A 21,565-nucleotide genomic window follows, 5' to 3' on the forward strand; every position below is an offset into this window, starting at 1 on the left:
TTTCTCGGGTCGGGATCTTGCTTTACTCTGCTCCAATCAATATCTCTTCTTGCAGCTTAGGCTCAGTTTTGAACAAATGGCAAGGTGATTCAGCAGCACACAAGAAACACACAAAAAATTGCTTCCTGTTGAACGATCAATCGGCAGCTTCTCACTCACTCGTATCACCGAACTAACTTCATAAAATTGCACACTTTGTGGATCACTCGTTTTCTGGGTTTCACACTTTTGCTTCTGATTTTGACTTCAACTGACTTGTGGGTTGTGGGCACATGTACTCTTTTCTTTGCTTCCTTTTTGCTTTTTTCACACACTCAATTCTCTTTATCACACAACACCTTCGCTTTTCGGATTCACTTGCACTGCTCTCACCTGTTGGGGGCTTGTTATTGCGATCTTTCGCATCGAATTGTATCGAACCAATACTGAACACGGATACACGCACACACGCACTGTATTCTTTCTTCTATGCTTTTCCCAACAATCTCACACACGTAGCACACATGCACAAAACATTGCAGTTAAACTTGCCGATTTTCAACACACTTTTCCGATCGGGAGCGACACTGGTTGTTTCCAAAAATTCGATTCCGGAAAAGGTTTATCTTCCTTATTGCTTTCTTTCACTCACAGCAGTAGTTTTTATTGCTCTTCTTCACCGAACTACGCAAACAACTTGTCCAGATTGTAGTAAGCTTCGTTGATCGAGCTTTTGATGCACGGGGCAGAACCACCACCGGTAGCGTTGCCGGTAGCGAACAGTGTCGGACGGCAGGCGAGCGCTTCTTGCGCTAGGAGCAGCTGACAGTGGTCAGCACCGTCGAAGAGGCCCGCGACCGTGGCCTGGTTCGTGAGTCCGGCTAGCGAAAACGATGACAAGCACGTCACAGCACCGTGTAGCGTAGAGAGTGGACCAGCGGCTTCAGCAAGTGCAACATCGTCGCGCTGCAACAGTGGCAGTAGCTGTAGTAGATCGTACGCACTTGTTCCGATCCTGCTGCTCAGTAACATTATTCGGCATGTGCAGGAAAGCTAGCCGAAAACGGGGAGGGAGGGGTCGGGCTCAAACTGTTCTCTCTATATGAGACTGGTTCGCACACTTCACTACCTTCTGCAATATATCTGGTACACAGAACGCAACGCCTACTTCTGTACTTTCGGGTTCGGTAATGTTGATGTAGGTCCTGCGAAATGTTCGCCTCTCTTCTTCGCACACACACGCGGCCGGGTACACAGTAGATAAAAACACGATTAAACGAAACACACCAAATTCGCTACCCGTGGAAAGCTCAGGTAGGTAGTTGTGTTGGGCGGGCTGTTCCAAATTACAGCACCACTCGCACTAGCAAGGATCTTAACCACAGCGAAAGGACACAACGAATGAGCTTCTATTGCTGGCGAATGCTACTGCGATTGTTTCCCTGCCTGCTATTGCACTACCACACATTTATATAACGCTTCGGTAACGTTCGTTGCTGTGCTTGCTTCTAACACTTTTGCACTGTTTTCACTCTGGTTTGTCGTGCGAGGAGCGCTGTTGTAGGTGGCTGCAAACTGCTGCTATAATGACTTCGAAGGCAGCTTACAACGCACTTGGGCAACAACAACACTCTCTCGCTCAGCTCGCTCAACGGTCGACGCAAAGCGAACCGAGAACAATTGTTTGTTTTCCGTAGGTTGCCAGTGCGTGTTTGTCACCACTTTTCACCGCGTCAAACAGGACGCTAGCGATAACGATGTACGGTTTTTGGTTTGTTTTTCCTTTCTTAATTGACCACTGTGATTTTCCTTTTTTATTTGCACTTTTGTCACACTTTGTTCTCACAGAACGCACTTTTCAGCGTGTCGGTCGGTGCTGGTGGGTGCAACGCACAGAACGTACAACCGACCAACCGAACACGAAGCACTCGAGCACTAGAGATACACCGAAACGCGATGGTCCTCGGCCGTAACGATGCGCGATTTGTTTCCGGTGCCGGCCCGTTCTATGAAGCGCTCACAGCTGTAATGTATTGGGAGTTCGCAGCTAAAACCGTGGTGCAAACAACAGTGGGGAACAACCTTATGCTCTCGGCAGAAGTCAAATTTAAAATGGCGAGCCCGTTCCGTACACTGCCGTAGCGGACCGCTGCCGTAGCGGTCGTGTATACGCTGGTGGTTGGTGCGCGTGTGTAGTGGTGAGAGCGCGCGCGAGCTCGTATTTCCCCTTACACCGGGAGAGTTCATCCGCCGTGTTCATTCGATGAGTGTTCCCCTCCACGCGAGCGGCTGCAACGCGCGCGGGCTTGCCCGCATGACAGAGAGTAACTCATTTTGATGCCTCTCGCTACCCCTGACCCACACTTTCGAGCGATCGCGCAACTTACTCGCACTCCGCAATCCCACTTCATGCCTGAACGCTTCCACCAGTAGTGTGTTTGCCGAATTTTCTTCCTGAGCATAAGCTACCCTCACACTCCACCTCGACACTACCTTCCCTCTCCATTCCGGAACGCTCGTTCCGTTAAGGTGTTCGAAAAATTTCGCCTTGCGCTCGGCTCACACTCTCGCACTCTCACATGGTCCACCACTCTACGCTACTCCTGAATGCTCTCTCGTTCTATGTGTTGGAAATTCACACTTGTGGTAGAATGTTAACCAGACAGATCACAGGTAGATAAACAGTTTTCAACTTGGCTTGGCTTGGTGCGCATGAAAGTGGATTATAAAGCTTAAAATTTTTACCGTGTGGCTATTGAACGAGTTTAAGTGTATTCGCATGCGCGAAAGTGTTTGATCGTACTAGTGCAGTGAACCAAATAGTCGGTAGGTACCCAACCTAATGAAAGTGTGTATAGTTTTTCACGTTCGTTTTTCATAACTTTTATACCTTTTCTAATAATTTCAGTACAAATTTCACTGTTAGTTAAACGCAATCAATATTTTGTTTTGATCGACCAGCTGCTGTAAACATTCTGAATAAAACGTTCGATTGCATCGTAAATTGCTCCTTGCAACTAGGTTTCTAAGAATTGCTCTTTTATATCCATAACAGCTGTGCTTGGAGCGGGGAGCATCCAATACAGCGAAAGGAAAGAAAAAGAGAGCATGAGAATATGGTGAGAACAAGTGCCGAGTACGCTCGCCGCTCACGCCCGGTCACTCAAGAAGGCTGAAACTCGAATGACTTTCAGCCCGAGTTTCAGCTTGCATGTTGCGCGACATCCTGTCAAGCGGGTGTTGCCGCCGTTGTTACAGGGCTGTAGTGGTGTGGGGCCGTTCTTTGTGCGATGGCAGCAGTATGGCAGCAGTGGTTGCTGGTGTGTGCGTACGGGCAGCCATCGCGGAAAGGTGAGAGCGAATAGGAAGTTGTTTGTTTGTTCGCCATCTCGTTCGTGCGATTCGATTTTGGGAGGGGGCTCGGCTATTCGGTGAGAGAGTGTGTGCGTCAGCTCGGTGCGCTACACAATAACGGGTAGTAACGGCAGCAGCTGATTTTCCGATGCGTTTTAAGGAGGCGAATGAAGTCCGCTCGCGTTACTTCAACAGCCTGCCATAAAATCAACAACACACATTCCGATGCGCTTTTTGCTTCATTCGTGCGCCCCACTCGGAGTGTTGGCAGTTGGAAAACCATGGAGAAGGTGGTTCAGCAATAGTGACACCATCTTTCGCTACCGCTGCTGCTCAGCTGCTTGCGAACGTTTTGTTTCTCAGCTCGCATATTGGTTCGTGATTGTAATACTTTTGCTTCGTGTTTTTTCAGTACTCTCTTTTGCATGCCACCGCTACAGCACGTACCATACCAGCGGTGTACGGTTTCACTTAAAGTTTGTTTTTATGTGCCCACCGACAGCCCTTGGAGCGGAGTCTTCCTCGTATAGGCGATCTGTGAACAGATATGCAAACATAGCACGCGTGTCGCATGTTTGTGTATTTTGTTTAATATATGCACTGGGTCTTTTTGTTATTTATTTCTCTTTCACAAATATCAATCGTAAAACGGTTCCTCTAAAAGCTCGTAAATGACACGCATAATTGAGTTCACTGCCGTGAAATTGGTGCTTCGCGTCGTGAAGGACATTTTTGTTTTGATTTTTTTGTTGTTGTTGCTGCTGGTAGCTTACACAACGATTTGCCAAGGATTTTATTGTCATTCATTTCTTATGGTGTAAGTTTTTTTACAAGAATAACGCCATAAAAACCCTAACCTTAAAGTTGCTGAAAATCACGGATCCCGCAGACGGCACATCTAAGTTTCCTCAGAACTGCATACACCAGTGGGCAAAAAAACAGAAAAAGGGAAAAAAGGAAAATAAAAACGGAGTAAAACAACTCCGTTGCAAAGTATTCATAATAACTGTAATATAGCGAACCGAGACCTGGCCTCCCGCCTGCCTGCCCTGCCTTGGAGCGACTTTTCTCCTCGAATGCATGAGCATAAAATTTAAGATCACCAATACTCCGGCAACCGGGAACGAACCATCCCATACACAAGTACAAAACTGCATGCACACACACACACACAATCGCACACATGGATCCAGAATCCATGCAAGCGCTGATGGGGCCGACACTGGAATGGGGCCACCGTACACAATATTTTTCCTCCTGCGCCATTAAATCCTCACCACCGCCTCGCGGTCGCTTGTTCGCGCATCAAGCAGCTTCCCCCTCATCCCCCTTCTACCCATTTCACCCTGCCCCCTTTTCCAACGAAGCTCAGAAACCATGCTCTAGGCAACAGCAGCATAAAGACCAACGGAGTTTGAAGGTGGAGAATGATCCCCCCGAACGGGCGGGTGGAAATGGTGACCGAAGCATCATCACCACACAAACTCCACCGTTAGAGGAGAAACAGTTTTCCTTTCCAGCCTTTTTTCCTTCTTCTTTTTCTGCGTTTTGTCTCTAAACATTATGTTGGTGCGCGAATGGTGCGCGCTGGACGAACGCAGCGCGAGTTCGGCTCTTTCGGCGGGGGTCTATGTATATGCTCGAAACACCCCCCCCCCCCCCCCCCCTTCGCAGCATAAAAACCTTCTCCTCCGAGGTCTCTCCATCGCCATTGTGTGTTCCTGCGCCAGCGCCGCTCACATCATTATTAAATCTTGCGCTGTACGGTTGGGAAACGACGAGAGGGTAGCATGGTGGCCCCTTTCGACCCCCCTTGAGCTCGAGCAACCCGAGCAACTTCAACTCATTCCAGCTGTTTTGCTAGCGAGAGCGGATTACAACAGCTCGTAACGGGTTGTAACGCCCCTCGTCAGGGGAGCCTGCGTTACGTTACTCAAAGTGCAAAGTGGGAGCCATTTTGAGCCACGGGTTTGTTTACGTTTTCGCGAAATGGTATCGATGTGTGTGGATACCGATTTGGAGATACTGAATTTTCTGATCTACGAAGTGAACCTAATACCTGAAGAACAGTCGCGAAAGAAATGACCAAAAAGTCCCAATGTAAAATTCCAGATTACATTCTTATCTTTTCAATAATAAACGGATATGAACGGAAGAGAAAGGAGTTCAAGAGGTGAGGGGAGGCAAGGAAAAGGGAATGGGGACACCTTCCGCGTTACGCGCTCGTGCTCCATCGAGCAGTAATTTTCGGAACCGGCTTTCGCTATGTAAATCGGCAATCGTGTGTAGAGTACAGTGGGGCACGAGACTCCATCAGTAATTTTGTTACTGTTATTTAGAAATTACCATTTTATATTACTAAAACATTTACACCAAAAGCCAAGTATTTTAAATTCAAACCTTATAGATGGTTGATATTCTAATTTTTTTACAACAGTTTTGTTAAATTTGTTTAATTAAACATCTATAAGACTTATCATATTTTCATATTAATAATAATTATCATGATATTTTTATTTCTGTCATTCTGTCAAAGCCATTCTTTTTATCCTGTAAGCACTCATCAAACATACTCGATACACACACTTTTGTCCCACGGTACTCTACAAAAACATCGCACGGACGCTATTGGCGAGAGGTCCCCATATTTGGGGCACGCAGTACACCCCATTGGTGTGTGTGTGTGTGTGTGCGTGCATGAAACCAACAGGATATACGCGTTTCCTTCGCCCATTAACCCTTCTCCACGCCCTTTTCCGGTCCAGAAACACCAACCACCAACATCCAGCGTTTCCCAGCACACCGATGCTAAGGCACCGGTGTGGATGTGTATGTGTGGTGTAGTGGCTTCATTTCTTCATGCAAAAAAAGCGCATGCGCCCGGGAGATTTTGCGGTAGGTCACTTTTTGTTTTGCACATCTCTCGCTCACATCAATAGGGTTGCTCTCTCGTTCGCTCTCTCTCGCGTTCAAGCGCGACTGTTTTCGCGATCGCGTTCATTGCCGGTGGTGCGCGTTTGCCAATGGCATCCTTGGCACGCTCTTGTGGCCCGTGTACACACAGCAAAACGGTGGCTGATTGGTGTGCGTGTGTGTACGAGTTGCCATTTTTGGAGCACCCCACTTTAGTGGAGCGGCCTCCAATATCGTAAGCAGCCGGTTTTCACTCTTCGCGTACTTTCCGGTGGTGCGTGCTCCGTCACGGACAAATGACGCCAGAGGGTGGTTATGTGTGTGTGTATGTGTTTGTTTCTTACTGTTCTATTTGCTGTTCTTTCCATTCTACAGCTTATCGAATTTGGACGCCTCAAACACTGCCTACTTTGCGATGATGCATCATTAATTAGCGCGACTGATGACGATGTTTACTGTGCGCGTTGGCCAGCGAAGTGAAGAAATGTTCTTCAACCGTATCGCATCAAACGTTTGCGATTTTTTCTTTCGCAGTTGTTGCTTCCTGCTCCTTTTTTTGTCAGCGGCCTCGATTCGGCGTTGTTTTGGCGTTGCGCAAAATTCGCGCGTAAGGTGTTATCATGTTTCTATCAACGCGGTTTGCTTTTTCTGTAACTCGCGGGTTTACACTCTCGATTTTACGACACGCCCGGTGCCTTTTTGCCGGTATGATGTTACAGTTTCGTCTACGGCGTCTTGTTGGATGGTGTTTTTGTAGCTGAGTGGCTTACAGCTTTTTTCACTAACGTTTTTAGAGTTCCTCACGCACGCCCTCAGCACGTAAAGCGTTACCGCGAAGTGGACACGCACGATTGCGATTAGTACGTGAGGTGAAGACGAGGCCTTATCACTACAAATCTGGCCTGATTTCTTATAAATGTAATCGTCTGCTTTTCCTCCCCCCCCCCCCCCCTTTGGCTTGTGAGTTAGACGCAGCACAGATTAAACATAATAAATAAAAGCATTAAATAATAAATTAAACCATTCAATAATTTATGCTCCCCGTAACAATGTAACGCTTCTCCCCCCCTTACTGGTGCATATAAAATCTGACGCAATCGCATTTAGGCAAACCAACAGAGGACAAAAAAATGGAAAGTGAACCGAAACTGAGGTGCACCACGGGAAAAACAGGCCGCAAATAAAATGGTCACACTTTTATGGTCCACTTCAACAGGTTGCCACCAGTTTGGACGGCTGGCTGGTGCTACTTTATGACGACGGTTTGTAGATGGAAATAAATCAACTACAAAGCAGCCGTAAAGCTTGCCCAAGCGTGATCATCTACCCTCGTCCTGCTTGGCAGCGATGCTTTGCGGGTGGGAAATTATGTACTGTGGAAATACCGTTTTATAGCTACCGGGGTATAGCTCCAACTGCGAAAGAAACCACCAGAGATCAGACCTAACGAACACTGCACAGACCAAAACAACATCTCTTTCCGGCCCATTTGAGCAATTCATGTAGCGATTAAAAGTGTTGGACAGTTTGGGTAATGGTTCCAGCGGCTTCGCGTAGCACGAAGAACCGGGTGGCCTTACAATGTACAAGGCTAACTATTGCCCACATGCAATGGACAAAACAAAAAAATGGAGCAATGTATAGACCTTAAACCTCGGCAGAGCCCGCGAGCCCGCATGTCATGTTTGGCGTGCCGTTAAGCAGGTTAAGCTTCCTCGATCAAATCATTAAACGGTGGCTACTGGTGGCGGGAAATGATTTTCAGCCCTTCCTTTGCGATGCAAGTATAAAAGCGAAAAGTGTGAAAACAGAAGTCATTTTGCCTTCTTTTGTTGGGTTTTTTTCAAACTCTCTTCTGTAAAAGTCTAACTAGTGCTGTGGCGGATAGGTGTGACGAATTCCTACCAAAGATGATTAAAGCTGGAATCGTACTCCAATTTTACGAAGAAAAACTATGAAAGCAAAAGCTTTTGCGAGTCTGTTGCAGAAAAAAAGAGATCTCAACTGAGCTTCTCTCCCCCCCAAAAAAAAAAACCCCACGAATCCGGTGATCTCCGGTAGATTCAGCCGAATTGAGGTTACGATCAGCGTCCCTCCCTAAAGCATCAGGAAAAATGGTGAGGGTTATCCGGTGGGTGATGGAAACTCGGTGGATGGAAGCTGCTTCGCCGGTCAAAACTAAGACGCAAAAGGCGCCGTTCGTCGATTACGGCATTGCGGATGAAATGGAAACAAGAAAAGAAAGTGTAAAGCCGGGCGACACATCCCGTAGATCGGTGAGAGTTTGATCATCACCGGTTTAGGTTAGTTTAAAATTCATCCCATGAAGATGTGTGCATGTTCGTGTGCTCGATTGTTGTGGAGTTTGGATGCTACACATATGAAGATATGTGATAGGTATGTTCCAGGTTTTCCGGTTTGATTTGAAGTATTTTTACAGAAGGTTTGCTTTAGCCTAGATTTTCATTATTCTTGAAGATCGCAACTTATATTGGAATATTTCTTCATCTTGGCTAAACCGATCAATAAGTCCTGGTGGCCATATATTGGCTATCTAGACTAAATGATATCACTTAGTGAGATAGACAATTTTCACTACGGGATAATGGTTCGTATGAAATTTGATTCTCGGTCTTACGGCGTGAAAACCAGTATCGCTATTTCCTAAGCCGCTGAACAGCCCCAATCTGATATAAAAATTAAAGCAAATTAAGATCGAATGATCGGGGATCATCTCCTAATGATTATTGGACGTACTAAAACTAGCGAAGTTACCTAAGACTTGACAGGATATATTAGGCAAAAGACCGATTGTATTAGGCAAAAGACCCAGACAACTTAGCCGATCAAGTCGTTTTGGTCGTTAGCAATTCTGCCCCAAGATTCCTGAAAGAAAGTCCACAAATGTGTTTATGTTTGGAAATCTCCACAAAAATTGTGAAATAGTCCACAAAACTCCAAACATTTGCATCAAACGTGAAAAGGGCACGCGTGTTGGTGGGCCTCCAAAACCAAAGCTTGCACGTGCGCGCCCCAAAATCCCGTGCATCACCGGTGGCTCGATGTGGCCACCGAAGAATTGCGAAAGTTTAGTCTCGTGTAAACGTGCGCTGAACCGCTACCGATCGCTCGGTTTAACTCTCTGCCGTTCGTCTCCACCTCCTTCCTGTGCCATCCCATCCCATCCCACCAAATAGGAAAAACTTCAGTAATTGTGCCTCGGAGCTCAGGTTTTCCACCCGAAGTGGCGTTTTTTTGTTGTTGTTGCTGTTGTGTTGCTTGCCTGAATTTCCCCATCATGAAGCTCCCAACTTACCAACACATACACAGGCTTTAGCTTTGCCTATTATTGTTTCCTACTTTTTGCGCTACTTATTCTCGCGCCTAACGGTTTCGTTCGTAGCGCAGGCCAATAATGGCGGCTACAACAGAAGCCGCGTAGCGTAACGCAACCAAGCCCACCAGATTGGTGGACCAGTGGATCGAATGAAGGGGTGAAGTGGGAAGGAGGTGGCGAAGGAGAGAGGGGGAAGGAAGGGAGAGGGTGTATCTGGGTGAGGGTGGTGCAGGTGGAAGTACCGTTTTCTTGATTTAGGTTTGTGCTTTTTTTCTTGCTCTCTCTCTCTCCTTCCTCTTCAGGTATGCATGCACCCATCTCCCCCGACCAATCTTCTCCCCACCCCCCACCCCCTCCCCAAATGAGTTTGCCACGCAGAGAGTAAGAAAAAGCGGTTCACGTTTTTTGCTGTTACTTGATCACACTTTTGGCCTCGTTCTAATTTGTTGCATTGCTTAGGTTTTACGATGCACGGCTACGATCGCGATCGTGATCGCCTCTCTACAGCGCACTTCCTTCTTCATTCGGTGAGCCAAAAAAAAGGTGAGTGGGGCAAAAACGCCACTGTTTGCTTGAGGGATCCGGACACCACCACGAAGAAGCGGACACGAGCGAGCGAGCGAGAAAAGTGTCATAAAACTGTGTAAAATGAGATTTGAGCCTAGTTGCTGGCTGCACGCAAATCATTATGCAATACCGGTAAGATCGATCGTTCACGTTTGCTTTCAGCCGAACGCTGCTCTGAATGATGAAGTAATGTGCATGGTGAAGCGGTGAGACTTGGCATAAGAGTCGTCAATGTGGATTGAGTGTTTGAAGAAACTTTGTTGGCGGATTTGTTTAACTTGGCTGAAGTGGTATCCGTAAAAGGAAACCTCAATATCCAATCTTTGGCTGCAGGAAGTGGCTCTTTCTGATGCATAAAGTTTTCCGGAAGTAAATATTTTCCCCAAACGAATTTCCATACCATGACCACTCGTTGCTCGGTTGAGCTGGTAGTAGGTTGCATTGAGTTGCAGCTCAACTCAACACTCTCTCTCTCTCTGCTTCTCTACTTCCTTATCGTCTGTTAAATATGTGTGTGTGTTTTCCCACACATTCGCTTACAGCTGATCGCGGTACGCTGTTAAAATTTCGGTTTCAAGTTTCACTTTCCATTGCTAAACCGGCACACTGAAGTGCTGTGTGGCCGGCCGGCCGGTTAACCGGGCTCGACTGCAACGCGGGCTCGATTGCACTTGGTAACGGAACGCCACCTTCTTTGCTTTCCCACCAAACCTCGCCCAAGCTTTGGAACCGAATGTGCTAGAAGGGTTTGGAAAAAAATGTTCCCCTTCCCCTAAGCTGTGCCGGTGTGTCCAGCTGTAAATCACGCTCACAAGTACTGCCGGGTGTTTTGCGCTAGTTAAAGCTGCTAGAGCACACACACACACACTCACATCTTCAACGATCGAAAGTTATCGAAAGCTCGCTTGTTTTGGGGTGGGAAATGAATTTTAAAGAAGCAGAAACCGAAAAAAGCTTCTAAGCAACGACCATGTTCATCGCCGGTCGTCATCATTCGGTGGATCGTGATCGACTCTCACTTTCGTGCTTTGTATATATGTGACGCAAAACTGCGCGTGCGCAAACCCCCTCACCCATCCCTTCCTTCCCCCCCCCGCGGGCGATGATTTTGTTTCACGATTCGCGCTTTTTGGAAAAACAAATAAAACCTAAACAGGCAAACACAGAGAAACAGTGCACAAACACACACACACACACATTCCACCGTACATGACACACGATCGCTTTCGCTGTTGGATGTTGGTGTTGTTTTTCCTCCTCTTCTTCTTCTGGTATGTTGTTGGCCGTCCAAAATGCTACCACCGAAGCCATTATTGCGTGGCGCATGTTTGCACGATACGGCTCACTACATTCTGCGAGGTTCGGCCGTGCCGTCCCGACTGTGTTGTCCCTCAATGTGCCTCCTATTGTGCAGCCTTGGTTGGTTGGTGTTGGTGCACCGTATGCGGCCACCAAACCAAACAGTTGGCCGGGTGTTTTTGGCCACGCACATTTAGCAATGTTTGTGCCGCATAACTCTCTCGCAGTCGTAGCAAAACACGTTCATTTTCTACCACCTTTGGACCGCTTGTTTGGACCACGGTGGGACGGAAGATGGAGGCTGAAGGACGGTGATGAAGACCACTGTCGCGTTATGGCTACACGCATGCGTGAATTCCTTTAACATTTTCGGCGATGGGAAGTGGAAGGTCGAGATTGATTGTGTTTGTTTTCATTAAAGCTATGCTGCCCTGGCCTGGTGTTTGACTTATGCTGTGGGCGAAGAGACGTTGCTACTTGGCATGCAATTCCTACGACACACGTGACAGTAACGCATTAGGCAGTTTAAACATGTGAAATATGCAGAATATAATATATTCCAAAATTCCTCACTCTGAATAATGTCCCATAGTTTCTGCTTCAAGAGTTTTTTAAGTGCCTTTATAGGCTTCACGGTGTTTTGGGCGATACACTTCACGAATGGTCGTAATCAAGGACAGCAAACCACAGAGAGGCACACAACAATTCAGTTGGGCCTGTTGGCTTCTCGATTGGTTTCATTTCATGCAAGGTTAGCACATTGATTGATGAAGCAACATGAGTTACATAGGTGAAACGCGGTTCGTCTTGTAGTTTGACGCGAAGAGAATCACATCTGAAGAGGTCTGGTGAAGTGACAGTGTTTGTCGGAGGGATCCTAAACCAAGGCCACGAGCGTACAAACATTTCAAAGAGGTAGCTTTAAATCAGCGGAAATGTTTTGTAATCTGTGTAATTGATCCTCTTGCGCAATGAGGTTTAATTTAATTTCGAAAATAGTAAGATTTCTCAGCAAGATATTGAGGAGTTCTCAGGTTTTTCAGGAGTTAGAGTGTAAAATCTAAAATATGGACTCCAGGAAAAGGGTCTAAAACTGTGTAGAAGTCTAATGATTTAAATACCCTTCTGAGACATGGACTTTGTCGAATCTTGAATAACCGCTCTTAGCTGATGATAGTTCGGAAATAAGCTTTAAAGAAGAACTTTTGACTCAACACACTCTAAGTGTAAGTATATGGTATATATATATAGTATATGGTGTAAGTATAAGTACTCTCAGGACTCTTCGCTGCAGACAAGGGCTTACACTAGGGAGTTTCTCTTCATCGCTAAAGAGGACCATCCGTGACTTGGAGGTGGAATCTTCGGGAACCATCTTCTATACTTCATTCCAGATCGTGGTATGTGTAGCAGAAGCTTACCAACGGATTGAGCAAGCGTCTCAACACCAAATCTCGGATTGGAGATTACCGTGGTCACATTAACTAACGAAACCCTCTAAGCCGCGTCGGAGAGAATGATGCTCAGAAGGATTTTTGGCCCCGTGAGTTAGCGCTAAGAACTGTACGGTGGTGGCTGAATGACCCAGCCTATAAAGTATATTTATTTTGTCCATAAAGTGATGGTGTTGATGAGCCCAATAGAAAGTTCCAGAATATTATACTGACAGCCTGAGCGATAACGAGGACCTCTCTAAGGGACCAAGAACAAGTAGCGCCTGACAAGTAAGCAAGTGGATAGATAGAAGTAGGATTTGAAAGTGCGAAGCTTCAAAACTATTATTGATTACACAAAAAAGCCGTAGCCGAAGATAAAAGATGTGTCTTCGTGTCCACACAAACATGATGTTCCACCAAGGAAGATCGATTGTATTTGCATGAAGGTTCCTGTCCAGCTTACCACCGCTATGCAACGCCAGCATAATCTACCAAACCACTGAAACCTTCCCCAATCGTTTTCCTAGCGCACCTTAACGCAGCTTTAGAAAACCCTTCACTAAGTACCGAATCGAATTCCTCCCCCGACCGGTTACATGGTTTTGCCATTTAATTTGTTTTTCCACTATCGGAATGCGAATCCTCTCAGGTCCATTCCTACCTTCCCAGCGCGAATCGGCCACTCTAACCGTCCGGTGGTGGTGGTGGTGATGTTGTGCCTGTCAACAGGAAAAATGATGTTCCTTCCCGAACATTCCAAACGCGCGTTGCAGCACCTGGCACGGCCGCAAAAGAATTCCACCGCGCACAAAGACACACCGCAATGCAAAAGGGTACCACGGTTCGTGTAAACCAGCCAGAATTCCTGAGAGTGCTCATTTTCGCTAAGCCTAATCCACCGTGCCACCACAGTGCGGGTCCCACGTGAACGAGTGTGTTGGCGCATACGAGATCCTTCTCAGCCGATAGTTGGCGCACAGGTTTAGCCAAGGGCATCACAACCGCCTGTCAAGCACACACACACACAACAAGTATAGGCGGACATATTTCACCGGCAAGATATTGCCCAGTCCGCAGTGCCGTGGCTTCCAGCGACTGGTGGCAGGATGGTGACGTTCAGGTTTTGGGTATGCAGAGACGGCACACGGCCGGACGGTGAAAAATGGTGTTACGAAACTTTCACGATTAGAAGAAGTGAAAGTGTTGCCCGGTTGCTTTTGGAGAGCTCAAGACGGGAGAGTGCATAAGGGGGCCTCCGGAGAAGGCAGTGTAGTATCGTGGCAGCTCGTTGCGGTTCCCCGGGGACTTGCAGACCAAACCTGAAGCTATCGCTGCAGCTACCTGTACATGTCGATCGGTCGGCGGTCGGTGCATCCAGCGCAGGACGGGTTCCGTGGCGTCCCCGAGGGCATGCTGAGCGTGTCGAGCAAACAAGCGCAAGCGGTGGTTCTGTTGGTGCAGTTGGCGATCCCCGATCGTTGGACAAACCCCGTTAGAGGGAGCTTGCACACGATCGCTATCTTAACGCCTTCCCATGGAAAGGAAATGAACATGGCCCGCAGAAATCGAGCCTTATTCACAGACTCGGAGTAGAAGAGGGTGAGATAGCTTTCGATTCGAATTGAAGCGGGAATGCAGCAGCTAGCGGCGGTCGTCCCCACAACTCAAGTACTAATTCGAATTGTCATGCGCATCGTCACATCGATCGATCGGGTGCGTTTTGTGGCGGAATCGGATTCCCATTTCAGGCTAATTACTCGCTGATTAGCGTTGAATCCAACCGATGGGAAGAGAAATCGTCACCATTTGGCTCCGCTATGTTTTCTTCACTGCCAAACGGATGCGAAATCAAATTCAAACGAAATGTATGATCAACGCACGCATAATCTGGCCACGAAGGTTGACAGTTTTGCGCCACGTGCCACCATTCGCGGAGTGCTCGACAGCCCGGAGACTTCGGGTGGAGGTGGAGGTAGGGAAGGAAGGAAAGGGTGGGACGTTATCTAATTTTACGCAACGTCCCACTGGCAGTAAAATAGCCAAAATGGAAAGTAAACTAGCCCTGGCACCCGGGCGGACAGATTCAAGCGGGAGTGGTCTAGTGCGCCGGACACCTTACCTGTCGGCTCACACCGGTCGCTTTTAATGAGCGTTTCGATAAGAGCTGAGCGGTGTGGACGCGGTAACTAGTTTCTAATTTTGCTTTAATTAGTACCGATGCTGTGTATTATACAATGTGCAGACGTGTACGGGTAGCATGCATTAAACCGATTTCCGATCGACCCGCTTTCGTTGATTGACTTTTGTGCTTGTCTAGGGCGTAAGTGCGCTGCTCGTTTGCTGCGGTCTCTCTCGACCTGAGGAAGGTGGCCTTCCAAGCTCGGATTTACTGATATATCAAAACATCCTATCCGAGAAGCGTACTTATGAGCTTATGGACCTGAGCGAGTAGCGCCGATGCAGTCGAAAAAACCAATGCCCATAGCTTCAGGGGTAAAATGTTAAGATCTCCGATAGCATAAGTGTGAAGAAAGAGTTCCTCATTTCAAGAGGAAAAGTGAACTCATATCTAGATCTTCCCTTTCGTGTCGGTTAATAATGGGAATCTACCGAAGTCGTCTGTAGGATTACATCGGAGCATGTGTGAGGTGATGGTATTGGTAGATTCGTTTCGGGAATAGGACGAAACTGCAGCTGTCTAAGGCACAAAAGAAATCGAAAGGACACAACTTAGGGACGAAGTACGAAAAAGGCTACATTATTCGTGTGAGTTACAATTCGATTCAATATGACGTGTATGTACAAGTAAAACATCAAATAAACTTATGGATTTTCCAACAACTAATTCAGCGCTTACAAAAAACCCATCTCTCTGCAGTTGCATTACTTTGTCCGGTCGGCGCGGTTCATGCTCTATAATTATGCACACACACCAACCGCTCTGTGTAAGGGCTAAAGGGCCCTTCAACGTATGAACACTTCCGCTTCACGCCAGACAGAACCTGTGGTAGCACTGCAGAGGGAGCTTACATTAGGTCGTTTGGGATCGATTGGGATTTTGAACACACAGTTTTCCCATTCCGGGTCGGCCGGCCGCGATCGAGCTAGACAATCGCTGAACATCAGCCACACGGCATATGCATAAAGTGCATTGGCAGGTGGGCATGGTGCTTTGTTGATTTTCTGTTGATTTTACTACTTCAGTTCTTTCTCCTTTTCCGTCTGGATGCGCCTTACCCGTTTCACCTTCTTTATTTCCCTTCCGAAGGATACAGGCTTCCTTGCACAATGAACCAACGAAAAAAAAAGGACGAAAAGGATTTTTATTTAGCTTCGTTTTTTTTTGCTTTGGGTAGGCTTGCTTGAGACAGGTTTGAGAGGCTGGATTCACTTTTTTCTACCTGCCTAGAATATAAACGATTATGAAGGACTTTGATGGATGTTTATGTGGGAGAATGTCTGTGTGTGTGTGTTTAATAAATGTGTATTCCATTTTTGGATCATTTATTGGTGAGAGTTACAACATCGAAACTCAGTACATAAAACTCGGACAAGAAAGAAAGATCATAAAAAAGGTTGTCACAAAAGGACAGTAGCAATAAAGAAAACCTCATAAAACTAGGGAGAAATATCGACAAACTTCCACAGGAGTGAGCATTTACAACAAAGTTAAACAAACAAAACCGAGGACTAACTGGCTCATTACGCTAGAACAAAAACGAAGTCATCCACAAGTGACGGCACAATCAGGTACACATACCGACAGTTTTCAATCAAACCCAACCCGGTTGGAAAACATTGTGAAATTCCTTCCCTTTTATCCGGTGGGAATCGCTAGGAATTTCTTTGGTGGTGTGCGTGTGTTGGGAACCATGTTTTTTGTTTCACCACATCCAGCAGCAAGTACAAGCGAGACAAAAAAGGGACTCTACGTTTGATTGTGGTTTCGCGCCATTAGCCGGCATTTTTTTCCCTTCCTGTTCACGCACACCAGCGCAGGCGGGTTCACTCGCTGTGAAGCACACATACGCAAAAGGACTTCATTTCGGCTGTCATCGACGCAACCTAATTGTTGTTGTTCATCGCGAAGGAAACCCCCGTTCGAGAGAGGCAAGCGAAAGAGAGAGAGAGAGAGAGTGCGTGAGAGAGAGTTTTTAAGAGAGGTTGAAGAAATGTCCTTAACAATTCATGACGTCCTTTGGTGTTTGGAAATGCGTGTGTATTTCCCAATTAATGCGTTCATCCCTGCACACACATATACCGAATCCTGGACTTTAAACGCAACCGATCATGCTGTGTCCCTGCCCGACCAGCCTTCCCTCCTTCCCGGGAGTTTTGTTATGGCCAAATATTCCAGCTTTTTCGGGACCGCTGGTTGCTGTCCCGTGACGAGCCATGTCCTTGATTTGACCTTTACAAACGCACACGGTGAGGTAGCCGAAAATGTGGGATAAAATTCCCAAAAAATGCTACACAGAAAACAAGCTACGAGGTTCGCATAAATGGAGGATAATATTTGAGAAAGCAATTGAAGTACCAGCGAGGTCCCCTAGGTTCGCATTTTTAATTGAAAGATAATCCATTATCCATCATTAATTTGAAACTTGATACGAATAGTAAAAGCTATGTTACATGTGTTGGGCAAATACAAAGGTTAGGCTATTTTTAACCCCTAATTGCATTGTAAACAAACCATACTTTAAAGAATTATTGGTCAAACTTTTCCGTAGTATTAGGCGTGTTTGAAGTTGAACAAAAAAAACTTGGACATAAATAACAAGCAAATTAAAATTAAAATTTAACCAACGATATTGCTTTTTTCTGCATTAAACTTTAACGGTCTTGCTTTCCAGCTTTATCTAAGTTATTCGATCCACCCGGTACTTTCTGCTCCATCGTGTATTGTTAAGGCTAAAACAAAATAAAAAAACAAATGGCCGCTTACACAGCTTCCAAGCGACCGATTTACTTTCTCCCCTAAGCACCGACCACATCCACCGAAGAACTTCAGAAGGGCTTTAGGGTTTGACCTAAACTCTGGTCCTGAACCCCGGTCCGAAAAATCATACCACGCCGTGCATGAAGAAACCCACCCGAAACCCCGTTTTTTCCACCAAGAAGGCCAAGACCACTGCTGCTGTTGCTGCTGCTGCTTGTTATCGCCCGCGGGTTTCTCGGCTGGGGCCACGACCGATGACTGAAGTCCCCCTATACTAATCAGACGGCAACCACCGTGGTAGGGAATGTGTGATTCGTTGGGTTAAAAATTAGGTCACACACATTGACGCACCCTCCATCGGGCGAACAAAGAAAACTGAGGCGAACAAATCCACCATGCAGCCGAAAGAACTCGCTAGCCGACTAGGCCACTTGCCTGTCCGGAGCATCCAGCATCTAAACCGGCCCGGCCTCCCCCGGTTCCAAGCTGCAGCCAACAACACTTCAACTGCAACCAACTGAAAGATTTGTTGTTATTGCTCTCCCTTTCAATTCCATCCAGTTGATGGTGGTGTCGGATGCCTCAGCTGGAGATGGAGTTTTCCCGATTAGTTTGCCAGAGTGGATGGTCCCCTGTTTTTCTACAAGTTCTGCTATGTTGCTACGTAGAATCCCGCTCTGCTCATCACATCCTCCGCCCGTGTCGTCCCATTCGTTCCGAGCAAATGACGCTCGATTGATATCTTATTGCGCGTCACTGGTGCCGAGTGCGTATCATTTTGTAAAATATGTACAGCACACATGTATTGGTTACTTCTTCTGCTGACTCTTATCGTGCTTATCGAGCCGCACAGGACGAACGAGCACGACCGCTTCCGGCGTACGGTTTCGTTCGTTCGTTCTAAACGATCGCTTAGAGATTTGCAACGCTTTCACTTCTCCGCTGGTAGCGCGAGGAAAAACTCACATCGTACGCTGATGTGCCCCTGCGTACGACAGGCGCGTACTTGAAGGTTGCGTTCTCAGCACAAGAAACACTCATCCCACCTGGATACGATGGTTCGCAACTGTCACTTGGCGAACTGCGCTTCAATTTGCATCCTCCTGACCGCTATTTGGGTCATGTTTGTTAGGGAAACGGATCCATCCCCATTTCCCTCCAGTGGCGGGCGTCATAAATTTCCTGCCTGAAAGTACCCCCAACCAAACCAACATGTGGTCGCATGTGGAAGTTATGTGGCGTACAAGGGACCCATCAGCGCCAGTGTCCTCTGCACGAATGTGTCACAAAATTTCAGTTCGATCTAACTTCGGTGTTGTATCTGCTTTGTATTCTACGGTGCCGCACCAACTCCATCCACCGATGGGCATATATGCAAAGCGATCCACAATCATGGAACGAGTTTATTAGAAATCGTGGCAATAATTTTTTAACGATTTGTGTATTATGCATCCCCAATCGCCCTAATCGACACGGACACGGAGCCCGCAGACGAAGGAATGCCGAAGAAAATATTAATTTATTCATGAATGCTAATAAAAGCTGGAACCATAAATTTAAAGCCCATGAAAATAGCCGTCCAATCCGATTTTGATTTATATTGTTGCCGGATTGTTTTGCTGGCAGGTAACTTCGGCGATTGGCGAGCCCTTTCATTAACCGGAAATTAACAACGTGATAAGCGGACTGGTGAAGATTATGGAACTATGGTTCAGGGTTGTACGGCTGGCCGGGGGTAGCGCCATTCGATCACACACAGAATCGGCTTAATGATCAATCAAGCTAGCTTGTTCCGTATCAAGGTTTATTTGTTTTGGTGTTGTGTTGAATAGGAGCTTGCCTTCCAGCCTCTAATAGACAGTTCAAGAAATTATTGGAATGCAGTTTACAAATTTGACATTCAGCTAATCGCTCCGTTAGTGCGTGAGCCAACTAAGACTCCGAAACAGACAATTGCGTTCGTAAAGTTGATTGCGTTTTTCGGTTGAATTTCCGGATATTGACAAGCTTGCAGCCGGCCGCACGCCAACACGCAACTTCCTACCTCGGTGATGTCGTGACGATAGCTCAGGGTTGCTTGGTTCGGAGCGCAACCGTGACATCTTGTGCTGCGTGTGACCATGGCCTAAGGCTGTCAAGAAAGGTCAGTCTTCTGGAGCTGGAAAACAGTGATCAATTGGCCTAGACGATGGATAAGCGTGGAGTATGACCGTGATGGATAGCAGTCAATGATAAATATTTGTATTCAGATTTTGTTGATGAAACTAAGGGAAGTTTTTCAAGTCTCAATCCAATAGTTTCGGGATCTTCGAATCAAATCTTATCAGGACTTTAAAACATTTTACTTTTAATCGAAACTTTGAAACCCTTTTCACTGCTTAAACTGGACCACTTTTCATGGAAGGTTTTATCTTGGAACTTCTAAAACTCACAAAAGTCCCCCAGCCCGCAAAGTACTCAACGTTCTCCATAAAAAGCTGTCCTTTCTTTCAGGATGACGCAAGGAACACAGCAGCGAAACCATAATGACCGAATTTGGCTGTCCCAAAATCACAATTGCTCGCGGGCCGCAATGTACGCACTTTCCGCCCGTTCAACGCCCTCCGGACAGAAGAAGCCCACCCACGGTGCTCACCATTCGACGCAACATTCGTCCAACCCCAAACCGACAATTGTTTGTGACGTAGTTGAAATGGTCGATATCAAATACGCAGATAGTAACGCTCCCTCTGTCTCCCTCTAGCTCTCCCCCTCTAGCTCTCCCTTCAAACACGAATGATACATTATTGCAACAAGCGGAAGCGTAAAATTCGGTACAGTACGGTAAGCAAAGCACACCACCACAAGGGATACTGTTTGGAAAGGCGTTGTAATTTCATCCGATGATCAGCACCAGGACCGGGTGCCGTCCTAGCAAGACAGTTAATCGGCGTATTACAGAGCGCTCATCCGTACCGTTCGACTGTTCGACCGTTCGGTGTTGGTTTTCTCGTTGGAGCCTTTATATAGAATCAAACGCACATATTTAACAGGCTCAGGAGCTGGAGAAGTACACACAGAAACAAAAAAAAAACCAAGGGACTGTGACATGCGTTTTTGGTTTGTTGCTCCACTGGGAGGACGAACCGAACGCTCGGACGACGAAAGGTTCAACACAATGGATGGGCAATGAAATTCCCCCGAGGGAGGGGAGTGGCACGGGGAAGTCAGATGTGGGAGAGGTGTGGGGAAAAAGAGAAAGAAACCCCCCGGTTGGCCGGTTTTGTGTAAACGCAATACAAACGCATCACTTTCATGGATTATCCCTAGACGGCGTTTCCATCTCTTGGGCCGATTGTTCATGGTTCCTCATAAAATCTTCCTGATGAAAATCATCCCTGATTGTCAAACTTTTTATAAGAGAATAAAAATTATACTTCAAAGGATACGATTGTGTAAATTCATACAGATACGATGATATCGAGTGATTGTCACCAAAAACACATCCAACGTTCTAAGAAGCCTCACATCAGAGATGCGTCATAGTTAGAGATGTCACGCAGCACATCACAGAGACGTAAGAAAATCGCATGAAAGGATGTCCATAGCCCAAACATCCAACACGAGGGGACTGTGAATGGGCCAACGCACACGCAGGCCACGCAATCGATGAGGATTGCGGACACCGCAGGGACAGAGCAGGGAGAGTGCTTTAATTGAACTGATAATGGACGTAGATCCGGCTGTGAGTGACTGCATTAT

At 46.7% G+C, this 21,565-nt stretch overlaps 1 long non-coding RNA gene across 1 annotated transcript; it reads left to right on the forward strand.

Moving 5' to 3' along the window:
- The first annotated feature begins 2,567 nt into the window (after positions 1-2,567).
- Positions 2,568-21,249, forward strand: LOC118506755. The gene is made up of 2 exons (XR_004905542.1): positions 2,568-2,805; positions 20,302-21,249. It is a non-coding gene; the product is annotated as an uncharacterized LOC118506755 (long non-coding RNA).
- Positions 21,250-21,565: the final 316 nt, after the last annotated feature.

The sequence above is a fragment of the Anopheles stephensi genome, chromosome 2 (genome assembly GCF_013141755.1).
Source record: "Anopheles stephensi strain Indian chromosome 2, UCI_ANSTEP_V1.0, whole genome shotgun sequence".
Lineage (NCBI taxonomy): Eukaryota > Metazoa > Arthropoda > Insecta > Diptera > Culicidae > Anopheles > Anopheles stephensi.